This window comes from Manis javanica, chromosome 9 (genome assembly GCF_040802235.1).
Source record: "Manis javanica isolate MJ-LG chromosome 9, MJ_LKY, whole genome shotgun sequence".
In the NCBI taxonomy this organism is placed as follows: domain Eukaryota; kingdom Metazoa; phylum Chordata; class Mammalia; order Pholidota; family Manidae; genus Manis; species Manis javanica.
Genome location: NC_133164.1, coordinates 22,300,019 through 22,313,692, shown reverse-complemented (window position 1 = coordinate 22,313,692; position 13,674 = coordinate 22,300,019). Strand labels below are relative to the sequence as shown.

Genomic DNA, 13,674 nt, shown 5'->3' with positions numbered 1-13,674 from the left:
TGAATCTGCATATGGGAAATGGAAGAAACTAGAAAAGAAAATCTTTACCTTTATCCAATAGACTCTTTCAGCCATTATTTTTCTCTATAACCTCTCTAGAGATGTTCTAAGTGTTTGAGCAACTGGCTGACTCTATTCATGAACAGTAGCCAGCTTAATAATACATCATTTTTCTGGAGAAGACAGTATGAAACAATAGTAAAGAGTTACAATAAGAAAAGTCTGGGATAATTAGGGGCATATACTATTTCTCAGCACTTATCCTGGTACAGGGAGACTGAGGAGGATATAATTTTTTAAAGTGCTACCTGCTAATTATGTAAGAATTATCTTGGGTGAGGAGGTCCTATGGAAAGGGGTCACATTTGTGAATCTCCACAAACAGAAGAGGTTAGGGTAGGATGGCAGGTAGACAATGTAAGAAAGGGTAGCACAGGGAGAGACATCATGAGGGACTATGAGGGAGGTTTTGGTAACATTTTGTGTTAAATAACCCAACTATCCTGACATAAAACAACACACTTTTAAATATTTGTTTTGGGATTGTTACTTTAACTTAAGACTCATATGAATTTTAGCATGCTAGCAATTAAGAGGGTATTTTATTCCCTTTTTGGAGCTTGCCTCAGATAATCTATCTTATTTTTTCCTTTTTATTTCTCCTTTGTTTTGTTTACATCCCTAGGCTTAACTAAGAAGTTATGCCTCACATTTTTAAACACATTTCCTTTGCCGTGAAGCAAGCCTCTGAAGGGCTATATTTTGTGCATTATGGTTAGTCATATTTTTAGAGTAGATACCATTTTATGTTATGCAGATTAAAATGCATTGCAATTTTGAAATAGGAATCATGTAGAATATCTTGCCACATAGATTTTTCTATCTAATTCAATATGTTCAGTTTTCATCGTGCCTATCTAAAGAAGGGATCCTAGAAAGGGATGTCTTCTTTTACTGTCCTAATTAGTTAGAAGTCTTAATGTAGCATTAAGAATAGCGCCTAAAACATGTATATGATAAATTATGAGTACATGTGTACTCTTTTGCCTAAGTTGTAAAAGTATAAACAATAATTGGTATACCTTGTTTAACCAGCTTTTGTTAGCTATGTTAGTGTCTTAAAGAAAAAATGAAATTTAGATCTCCTAAGACAACTCCCTCATAATCTGAGGCATGGGGTATATCATTCACTAACTTCCTATGATTTTAGATGTAATTTGGGCATTAAAGTTATTAGAATCCTATTAGCATATACTCACTAAACATATTAATGGTCAAACTGTGAAACCAAGTCATTGATTTGGTTTTGGAGGTTTTATATTATTTGTATATATAAAAAAGGTTGCAGCTGTTTATATGTTAATTAAAAAGATAAATATAACTAAAAAAGTGAATGAGTAGTATTTTAACCTAACTACTGTCCATATTTGAGATTCTCCTCTATGGTTTTAAAATAATTTTAAATGCTGTTTTAATACATTTTAAGAGGCATTCATCAGTTCTGCCTTAAAACATCTCTTGAAATCCTCTGAGCATAAGGAAGTATGTCACTGAATGGCTATCCAATGCAACTGTTTTGAAAAGTATTATTTTTGACCCTTGTCAATCATCCTTTATTCATAGACATGGCTAACCATTCACTAGGAGGACAGGGAAGAGAAGAAATAAAGGAATCAAGAGACGACCATTATTTCATGCAGAAAGGTTGACTCTGAATAAAGATGTTACACCACCAAGGATGAAATTCATGACCTGACCCAAGCCCACTGTTTTGATGGCACAAGGATCTAAAAATAGAAGATAAGCAGTTGACAAGTGCTGTTGTTGTGTAGAATCTGAGTATATATGAGGTCTCATTTCCTATTTCCCCACATGCTCACATATCAGCCATTAAAGGTGTCAAACAGACACGGAATAACAAAGTTATAACTTTAGGAAGGAAATAAGCATAAAATTAGGGGACTCAGAGAAAAGATTGTGGTGTGAGAAGGCAGAAAACCCCTCCCAAAATTACATAAAAGTAAAAAATACAGCAAATACAACTAATCCTGAAAGAACGACCTGAAGACTGCAGAACAGACTGTCTACCACTGGAGAAAAGACAATAACTCACAGAAAAGGGTAAAGTAGCAAAGCCATGATACAGTGGGACTCCAGCCCTTACCCCACCACAGCCCACAGGTGGGGGAAGAAAAATGGAGCAGGCAGGGATTAGAAGCAGAAGATTTCTGAATACCCAGCTATGGAGATCTGCTCCAGGAACATGAACCCACATTACATGGTGCTCTGGAGATTAGTGAGGTTGGAAAGCAAAGACAGGCAGAATACTCTGAGAGGCTGAGATTAAAGCAAAGACAGGCAGAATACTCTGAGAGGCTGAGATTCCAGCTGTTGTGGAGAATGGCTAAGTGCAAACAGCCCCCAGGACAAAAGAAATGAGGGCAGTTTGAAAGACTACTCAGCAACAAGAGGCACACTAAATGGGCTAAGATTACACAGAGCTTGCTGCTCAGGAAAATGGGCAGGTGGACAAAATCATCCCAGCACACTGAGCCCAGCAGGCTGGGAACTCTCAGGGGCTTCAGTAGCTCCATCACCATGGCTGGCAATGCAGCCCCAAGGCCCACCCACTGCAGTATACAGAGTGCCACTCCTTCTTCTGAGCATACAACAGTCTCATTCACCTGCTACCCTCACCATCACACCAGGCCAGCTGTAAGTTGGCCCCATGCATGGCAGCTACAGGGGCATAGCACAGAGGCTTATCCCTGCATGCATGGAGAACTGGACCTGACAGTGGAGGCAGGTATTACAGCCAGAAAGGCAGGAAACCCTCCCAGCTGAGTTCTTTCTTCTTGGAAGACTCCAGTTCCAATCACCTGTGACTACAGCCACTGCTGTGGGTACACGGCTGCTGCAGAGAGAAGAGCTTCTGGAACTAGAAGGCACCACCTACACACTTAAAAAAATAGAGAGAGAAATTCCCAAAAGAAACACTAAAAAAAATGAAGAGAGATTTAGTCCAAATAAAAATGCAAGAAAAAAGGCCAGAAAGAGGGCTTAGTGAAACAGAAATCACCAATCTTCTTGACAAAGATTTCAAAATAAAAGTCATAAACATGCTCACGTAGGTACAGAAAAATATTCAAGATCTCAGGGAGGACTTCAAGAAAGAGAAAGATTTGGAAAATACAGTATCTGAGATGCAACACAATGGAGGGATTTAAAAGCAGAGTGGATGAGGTAGAAGAAACAGTAAATGAAATACAGAAGAGGAAAACAAAGAAGCTGAAGCACAGAGAGAAAAAGGGATCTCTAGGAATGAAATAATAATAAGAGAACTGTGTGACCAATCCAAACAGACCAATTTTACCATTATAGGGGTATGAGAATAAGAAGAGAGAAGAAGGGATAGAAAGTCTCATTGAGGAAATAATTGCTGAAATCTCCCCCAATATGGGTAAGGAAATAGTCTCTCAGTTCATGGAAGTGCACAAATCTTCCAACATGAAGAGGCCTAGGAATATAATGCTAAGACATATAATAATTAAAATGGCAAAGATCAAGGACAAGGAGAGAGTGCTGAAAGTAGCCAGAGAGAGAAAAAAGATCACTTATAAAGGAAACCCCATCAGGCTATCATCAGACTTCTCAGCAGAATTTTTACAGGGCAGAAGGAATTAGTATGATATATTAAGTGCAATGAAATAGAAGGGCCTAAAACCAAGAATACTCTACCAGGCAAGATTAACATTTAAATTTGAAGCAGGGTTAAATAATTCCCAAATAAGCAAAAGTTGAGGGAATTTACCTGCTACAAACCATCTCTACAGTGTTACCTTAAAGGCACTGTTTTAAAGGGAGGTGCTCCTAAGGCTAAATAGCTGCCACCAGAGAAAATAAAACCACAGTAAAGGAAATAGACCAATTAACTACTAAGAAATACAAAATTAAATCAATGTTCACAAAGTTAGCAAAGGCAAACAGAAAGAGTACAGAATATGACACCTAACATATAAAGAGTGGAGGAAGAAGAGGAAGGGGAGAAAAAGTGAACCTTTAGATAGTCTTTGAAAAAGCAGAATAAGCAACTTATAATAGACCATTAGACAGTAAGAAAACTATCATTAAACAATTGGTAACCACAAATCTAAAGGCTACAATGGCAATAAGTACATTTTATTGATAATCACCCTAAAGGTAAATGGACTGAATGCACCAATCAAAAGAAACAGAGTTGCAGAACAGATAACAAACAAAACCCATCTACATGCTGCCTACAAGAGACTCATTTCAAACACAAAGACAAACACAGAATAAAAATGAAGGGATGGAAAAAGATACTTCATGCAAATAATAGTGAGAAAAAAGCAGGAGTAGAAGTACTTATATCAGACTAAACAGATTTCAAACCAAAGAAGTAACAAGAGAGAAAGAAGGACATTACACAATGATAAAGGGGTCAGTCCAAGAAGAGAATATAACCATTATAAACATCTATGCACCAAATATAGAAGCACCTAAATATGTGAAACAAATACTAACAGAATTAAAGGGGGAAATAGAATGCAATGCACATCTTAGGAGAATTAAACACACTACTCCCACCTTAAGACAGATCAACCAGACAGAAAATAACTGAAGAACTAGAAGCACTGTATAATATATTGGAAGAGATGGACCTAACATGCACCTACAGAACACTCCTCTTAAAAGCCACAGGGTACACATTCTTCTCAACTACACATAGAATATTTTCCAGAATAGATTACATACTAGGCCACAAAAAGAGCCTCAGTAAATTAAAAATGGTTGAAATTGCACCAACCTGTTTCTCAGGCCACAAAGGTATGAAACTAAAAATAAATTATGCAAAGAAAATGAAAAAGCCCACTAACACATGGAGGATTAAAAACATGCTCTTACTCAATGGATCAATGACCAAATAAAAACAGACATCAAACAATATACAGAGACAAATGATAACAACAATTCAATATCCCAAAACCTGTGGGATGCAGCAAAAGCAGTTCTAAGAGGAAAGTACATTGTAATACAGGCTTACCTCATGAAAGAAGAAAAATCCCAAAGGAAAAGTCAAAACTCATAATTAATGTAACTAGAAAAAGAAGAACAAATGAAGCCCAAAGTCAGAAGAAGGGACATAATAAATATCAGAGCATAAATAAATAAAATTGTGAAGAATAAAACAATAGAAAAAATCAATGAAACCAGGAGCTGGTTCTTTGAGAACATAAACAAAATAGATACCCCCCTAGCCAGACTTGTTAAGAAAAAAAGTGTGTATACACATAAAAACAATCAGAAATGAAAAAAGAAAACTCACAGTAGATACCACAGTAATACAAAGAATTATTAAAGAATACTATGAATAACTATACATCAATGAGTTGGATAACCTAGAAGAAACAGACAACTTTCTAGAAAAATACAACCTTTCAAAAATTACTCAGAGAGAAACAGAAAATCTTAATAGACCAATTACCAGGAACAAAATTAAATTGATTAATGAAAAAAACTGCCTAAGAACATAACTCCTGTCCCAGATGGCTTCACGGGTAAATTTTATTAAACATTTAAAAATACCTTATGCCTATCCTCCTTAAAGTTGTCCAAAAGGTGAAAGAGGAGGGAATACTAAACTAATTCTATGAGACAAGCATCTCTAATATCTAACCAGACAAAGACACCACAAAAAGGAAATTACATACCTATATTTCTGACAAACATGGATGTAAAATCATCAAAATATATTAGCAAACCAAATTCAAAAGCACAGAAAAAGGATCATTCATCATGACCAAGTGGGATTTATTCCAGGGAGGCAAGGATGGTAAAACATTAAAAAAATCTAACATCATACACCACACTAACAAAAAGCAGGACAAAAATCACATGATCATCTCCTTATATGCTGAAAAAGCATTTGACAAAATGCAACATCCATTCTTGATAAAAACTCTCAACAAAACATTTCTAGAGAGCAAGTATGTCAACATAGTAAAGGCCATATATGACAAACCCACAGCCAATATCATACTTTACAGCAAAAAGGTGAAAGTTTTCTCTCTAAGATCAGGAACAAGACAAAGATGCCCACTCTCACTACTTTCATTTAACATACTACTGGAGTTCTAGCCATGGCAATCAGACAATACAAGGAAATAAAAGGAATCCAGATAGACAAGGAAGAAGTTAAACTGTCACTGTTTGCAGACTATATGATATCATACATAAAAAAATCCTAAAGAATCTACACCAAAACTACTAGAATTAATAACTGAATTCAACAAAGTTGCAAGATACAAAATTAGAACACAGAAATCTGTTGCTTTCCTATATACTAATGATGAATTAGCAGAAAGAGAAATCAGGAAAACAACTCCATTTATAATTGCATAAAAAAGAATAAAATATCTACAAATAAACTTAACCAGGGAGGTGACACCTATTCCCTGAAATCTATGACACTTATGAGAGAAATCAAAGATGACACCAATAAATGGAAATACATTCCATGTTCATGGATAGGAAGAGTTAATGTTGTCAAAATGGCCATCCTGCCTAAGGCAATCTAGACATTCAATGAAATCCCTATCAAAATACCAATAGAATACTTCAATAAATTAAAACAAATAGTTCTAAAATTCATATGTAACCACAAAAGACCTTGAAAGCAATCCTGATAAGGAAGAGTAAAGATGGGAGGATTATACTCCCCACTTCTAGCTCTACAACAAAGCCACAATAATCAAAACAATTTAGTATAGGCACAAGAACAGACCCATAGATCAATGGAACAGAATAGAAAGATCAGATATAAATCCAAACATATATGGCCAATTAATATACAATTAAAGTGCCATGGATATACAATGGGGAAACAACAGCCTCTTCAACAACTGGTGTTGGCAAAACTGGACAGCCACCTGTAAGGGAATAAAATTGGATTACTGTGTAACTCCAAACATGAAAGTAAACTCAAAATGGATCAAAGAACTGAATATAATTCATGAAACCTTAAGACACTTAGAAGAAAACATAAGCAAAAATCTCTCGAATATAAACATGAGCAACTTTTTACTGAACACATCTCTTTGGACAATGTAAACAAAAGCAAACATGACAAACGGGACTACATAAAACTAAAAAGCTTCTGTACAGCAAAGGATACCATCAGCAGAACAAAAAGGCATCCTATAATATAGAATATATCTGTAAATAACTTATTCAATAAGGGTTGAACATCCAAAATATATAAAAAGCTCACATGCTTCAACACCCAAAAAACAAATAACCCAATTAAAAACTGGGCAGAGGTTCTGAACAGACTTCTCCAAAGAAGAAATTTGAATGTCCAACAGGAATATGGAAAGAATCTCCACATAACTAATCATCAGGGAAATGCAAATTAAAACCACAAGGAGTTATTACCTCACACCAGTTAGGATGACCAACATCCAACAGATAAGAAACAGCAAATGCTGGCAAGGATGTGGATAAAGGGGAACCCTCCTACACTGTTGATGGGAATGTAAATTAGTTCAACTACTGTGGAAAGCAATATGGAGATTCCTCAAAAAACTAAAAATAGCAATAGCACTTGACCCAGTAACTCCACTCCTAGGAATTTACCTGAAGAAAACAAGATCCCCGATTCAAAATGATATATGCACCCATATGTTTATGTCAGCACTATTTATAATAGCGAAGATATGGAAGCACCCATAGTGTCCATCAATAGCTGAATGGATATAGAAGATGTGGTACCTATATACAATGGGATATTATTCAGCCATAAGATGAAAACAAATCCTACCATTTGCAACAAAAAGGAAGGAGCTAGAGGGTTAAATAAACAAGGCAGAGAAAGACAAGTACCAAAGGATTTCTCTCATTTGTGGAGTATAACAGCAAAGTAAAACTAAAGGAACAGAACAGTAGCAGACTCACAGACTCCAAGAAGGGACTAACAGTTACCAAAGGAAAGGGTTGGGGAAGGGTGGTTGGCGAGTGAGGAAGAAGGACATTAAGGGGCATTATAATTAGCATTCACAATATAGGTAGGTCACGGAGAAGGCAATACAGCATGGAGAAGACATGCTTCTTACTATGCTGATAGACAGTCATAGCAATGGGGGGGGAGGTGTGGATTTGAGTATATGGGTGAATACTGAAACCACAATGTTGTTCATGTGAAACCTTCATAAGATTGTATATCAATGATGCTTTAATTTTAAAAAATCCACACACATTGAGTGTAGAAGCAGAAAGAAAAAAAAGCATAAAATCAGGAACAATGAAATAGGAAAACAATCGAATGGTCTTCTAATCCAAATCCCTCATTGTTAAAATAGGAAAAATGAAGCCAGATAATCTAATGCACAGATATGACCAACATGCTTCTTGTATTCAATGTATGCTATTAATATTCTTCTTTTATTCTTATTTCTATTTTTGAATTCCATTCTGTTTTATAAGATCTTCCTTTCCTTTCCTTCCTAAGCATGTTTTGTTGAAGAATCTAGCTTAATTTACACATAAAATTCCACAAACCAAGAATTATTTGTTTGCCCTCAATTTTCTTTGGGCATGAGCCATGAACACAATCTCAAGTTCAAAAGATTTGAGGCTAATAACTTCTATATGCTGGGTATGCATCTACTAAATAGATATGCTGGATTATGTTCCTAAAGAATGATACTTGTTTTTATTAAACAAATAGTTCTAAAGTATAACATTTTAAGATGTCTGTGAATTTAAAATCAATGATCATTTACTAAAAGGGAATATTATTTGTATATAACATTAAGGAGACTAGAATTTCTGTGTTTTTTGACTTCTATGTATGCATTATTTTTGACTTCTACGTATGCATTGCTTCTTATAGGATACAAAACTATTTAATATAAATTTAATAGTTAAATAATGTTGAAAAATACAAAGTTTCTATCTTTAAGGTTTATACATTAATGATTAATTGCTTAAGTCAAAAGTAAAACAGTACATAAACAGCCTTTAAACATCTGTATTAGAGGAAAAAGATATACAGTACTTTTAAAAATCTCTTCAATAGTAATGTTGAATTTTATATAGATTTGCAATTTAGAGATTTACATATACAATGAAATATATTTTAATGCATATATGTAAGTTTATAATTTTGATGTTAAAACACAAGTTAATCCTCACATGAAATAATAAGTATTTATACATAAAGATATCCTTAAAGAAATTGTCTCAGCAAAGATGCTTTCTCCAAGTTATACAGATTCCAACTGGAAAGCAAAATGAAATCTAACTTTTTGCTTGTGGCGTGCATTATTCTACGTAGTACATTTGTTGCCTCATTACACTTTATCTACTTTACAATGAAATGAGCAATCTTACGGTATTTTTTTAGTATCTCACAGGGTTTTTCATATTTGTACAAGATTTTGTGTGGGGTACAAAACAGCCAAACAACACTTGGAGGTATTAATGACTCATGTTCTTTGGCAATAATTGGAATATTAAGCATTCGAGCTAGAAGTCTGAAATGAATTCCTTTACTGACACTATTTGTCCTCAGTTTTTCCTCTCAAGTATACCACCAACACCAACTGAATCAGCTCCCTCCTTTCAATTTCCATTGTTTTAATTTCACTCACATTACTGCTCTGCACCACTATTAGAGCATTAGCCTCTGCAGTTGGAATTCACACCAGGAAAGGCATCAAGAAATATAATCAAGTTAGATACATCACAGATGGATTCTGTTAGGTTGATGTTTATCCTGTTAGGTAAGTGTGCATCCTATTAAGCTGAATGAGCTTCCCATTAGTTTTAATATGTTCAGATGTGTCCTGATAAAATGATAAATACCACATGTACCTTGAATAAGTGCAAAGAAAAAGGGAAAAGTTGAAGCCTTCATTTGTCATCAATTCAGAGACCTTTAAGGCTTGGAGGGTATCAGGAATTGTTATAAACAAGACATATCTTCCATGAGGTGGTAAATTGTAGAATCATTTGGTCATATTCTAAACAGTAGTATATGTTTACGATGCGACTGTCACATGTACAGATCAACAAAGAGAATCAGTCTGTAACAAGCTACAACTTGTCTCCTTTGAGCCAATTTCTCTTTCTAGTGTGCCCTACAAAAAACTAATAGAGTTCAATTGTGGTCCTTGTGCATACAATGGTAAACAAGACATGGTCTTTACTTTGAGGAATATAGAAATGAATGCAGGCTATACACAAACAATCATCATAATGCAATGTGGCAAGTACTGCAAAAGAAACACGCACCAAAATACTTAACTGCGGCTTACTGGTCTGATCTTGTTGTGTAAGGTCATAGAGAAAGAAACTGTGAAAAACCATGAGAAGACCAGCTCTGTTTCATTATCATCATCATAAACACCTCTATAACTTTACTAATGCTGCAATGCAGGGGTGGTGAAAAATGCTAGGAAGATGTAAAAAATTGTTTCTAAAAATAATGCAGTATAAAAAATATGGCAAGTTCTAGGAGAACAGAGTTCACTGTGCCTAGAGTTTGGGTATATAGAAAGGAAAATAAAGACATGGAAAACAAGGATGAAATTCTGAAGGAATATATTGCTATGTACTGGACTATCACTATGGGTTAACATTATGGAGTATCATGAACAGTTGTATGTATCAAAAGGACAACAGTATCAGTGATAAAGAGAACATAAAGATGGGCAGATATATTGAAAGAAAGTAACTGGCATGGGGGCCTCTAGTGCTAGTTATGGGGTCAAGTGTAAAGATGGATAAAGAGAATTGAGATGATAGTATTGGGGATAATTGTTAGAATTGTGATACTTGGGAAATGTGAGAGAAAGTGTCCAAACTGATAGATTTCTGACTTGTTTTAATTGGGTGTATGAGGGTACTTTCGAAAGAGTTAATATAGGAAGTAGAGATTAGGGAAATATAAGGTCAGTTTTAGAATGTATAGCTTGAAATAGTGGAGAGAATGCAATAGAGAGGGTAAGAGTGTGCAAGCTGACTAGGAATTTAAGATAAACATATCAGAATATGAATATAAAAGGCTTATGATATGTTGTATTGGCATAGTCATAGGAAATTACTAGAGGGTCCTGTTGAGGGAAAGTATAAAGTCAAAAGCAAAGCACACTTAAGAAAAGAAGATGTGGGGAGGAGAGCGAGTGAGATTTTTTCAAACATTGTGTTTTGGAAAAATACTAGCTTTACAGAAAAGTCACAAGAATATTACATAGAATTTCCAGATACCCTTCATCTCCTAATATTTCCATATACAGTTTCTCCTAATATGAACAGTTTATATCATTTGTTTCTTATTAGTGACAAATAACCACACAATCACTGGCTTAAGTCAACATAAATTTATCAACTTACAGTTCTGCAGCCCAGAAGTACAAAATGGGTCTCAAGGTGTGTCTTTCCAGTGGGTTTCAGCTCCAGGCAAGCTCACTCTTGATTCCATGAGATCAAATATAAGTGTTTATTCTCACGCAGCTTTATTCTCATGGTGGCAAGTCAAATGTTAGTCTCTGCCACCTCAGAAAAAGCCAGCATGCAGCCAGCTGGTTTCTTTCTCTGGGCCTCTCCACCGCGGCAGCCACCTCAGTCTCTGTCCTAGGCGCTGCCACCACACTGACCCCTGCTCTCCTGCGGCCCTGGGTGAGAGCAGCCCTGGGCGGAGCTCTTTATGAAGTCATTAGCAATGTATTTCCCCATGTCTGCAGGGAGCTAGGGAAGCAGGGTCAGGTGGATCTTGGCCATAGGAACTTTCATTTTTTTCTACAGGTGTCAGCAGTGTTTCTAGCATATCTGGGAGCTATAGGGGAGAATCTACTTTCTTGCCCTGTCCAGCTTCTAGTGGCCTCTTGCATTTCTGGTTTGTGGCTTCCTTCCATCTTCAAAGACAGCAAAAGCCAGCATGTCTGTCTCACATTTCATTAATCTGATACTGACACTTCTGCCTTCCTTTCTCACATTTAAGGAAACTGTGATTACATGCGGTCCACATGGTAAATCCAGGGTACTCCCTCCCTAATTTAAGGTCAGTTTATTTGAAAATGTGAATACCACTTGTTACCTTACTTCCCCTTTCCCATATAACAGCACATATTCACAGTTTCCAAGGATTAGAATGTCAATATACTTGGGGAGGGTTCATTCTGCCTCTAACCGAACCATGGTATCTTTGCCCAAACTAAGAAATTAACATAGGCATATTACTACTAACTAGAATTCAGGATGCACTTGCATTTCACCAGAGTTTCTACTATTATTCTACAAGCACTATTTTTAATGTGCAGTGGATAAGCCAGAGTGATAACCTGCTCAAAAATGCCTGGCTTGAAATTTTGGGAAAATGTATCCCAAGTCATTGTCTTGGTTATTCAGTATTCTCTTTTTTACAAAAGCATCTTGCAAAACAGTATCCCAGCCACACTGAACTTGTGATGTCCTGGGAATACATGCATAAAAGTTATCTAATATTCTCCTATTTTAAGATGTAATAATTTTGATTAACACAACATGAAATTATCTTTTTACTGTCGAATATTTCTATTTTTGCCAATAGGATCCGCTTATAATTTTAAGTCTTCCACTCTAATAGATTTTTTTTTTTGGGTGTGGATTACTCAGTAGCTGGCTAACAAGTCCTCCTGTTTCTATCATCTCCCATCACAGTATATATTCCACATAACAGTTCACAATACCTTCTTAAAATACTGTGATGATCATTCCCTAATCCTCCAGTGATTTTCTCACACTAAGAATAAAACTCCACCCCTTCTCCTGAACTGAGAGACTGCACATGATGCTGCTTGTTCCCAGACCATATATTCTTTCATCATTCTCTTCATTTATGCGGTTCCTCAAGTTTACCAAGCACATTCTGCCTTCGCTGTTTCTACCTAATATTTTTTTCTCCTTTGACATTCTCTATTATTTTCACATCTCTGTTCAAATGTCACATTCTTCTAAGGTGCTCAAAAAGACATCTAAACTAAGTCTTACAAATATACTAGTATTTTCTCTCTTCTTCACTTCTTTAATATAGTATCATTTGTTACTACCTGAGTATTAGCTTTTAACATTAAATTACAGTTTAAACTGCGTACAATGAATATAATAGTTAATATTTCCAATTATTATTTGCATAAAGTCTAGGTATCAGGCATTGTTTTAACCATTTAAAATTAAATAATTTGCTTCCAAGCACTCTGAGCTGGATAGCATAATTATCTTCATCCTACAGATGAGTAAACTGAGGCACAACAGGGTAAGCCTTGCTTAAGGCTACATGAGCACTCAGAGGTAGAATAAGGTGTCCAGTTCTACTAGGCTACTTATGAATCATATAATGCTCACTATTGTGTCATGCTGTCTCTTTTGTAGGCATGGAAAAAACCTCTAATATCTTTTTGAAAAATATTTTTAAAATAAGTTTTCTATCTTTAGCATCTTCTACCCAGAGATTTGGGTCAGTGAAATTTTGGACGTTTCTAAGTTCTATCCTATTTCCTTTCAGTAACTGAAACCTCTGCTTTATCCATTACTTTTACCCAATTCAGATTCTTATATGAATTCTTTTGATTAATGTATATGTAAAGTAATCTCTTATGTGTCTTTTTATTTCTA

General features: G+C 35.5%; 1 long non-coding RNA gene across 2 annotated transcripts in view; it reads right to left on the bottom strand.

Moving 5' to 3' along the window:
• LOC140843501 (uncharacterized) overlaps positions 1-11,826 on the bottom strand; it is a 486,982-nt gene extending 475,156 nt beyond the window's left edge. For both annotated transcript variants that reach the window (XR_012121330.1, XR_012121329.1), the window contains exon 1: positions 11,416-11,826. This is a non-coding gene — a long non-coding RNA (uncharacterized lncRNA). The remainder of the gene's footprint in view (positions 1-11,415) is intronic.
• Between the last annotated feature and the right edge of the window lie 1,848 nt (positions 11,827-13,674).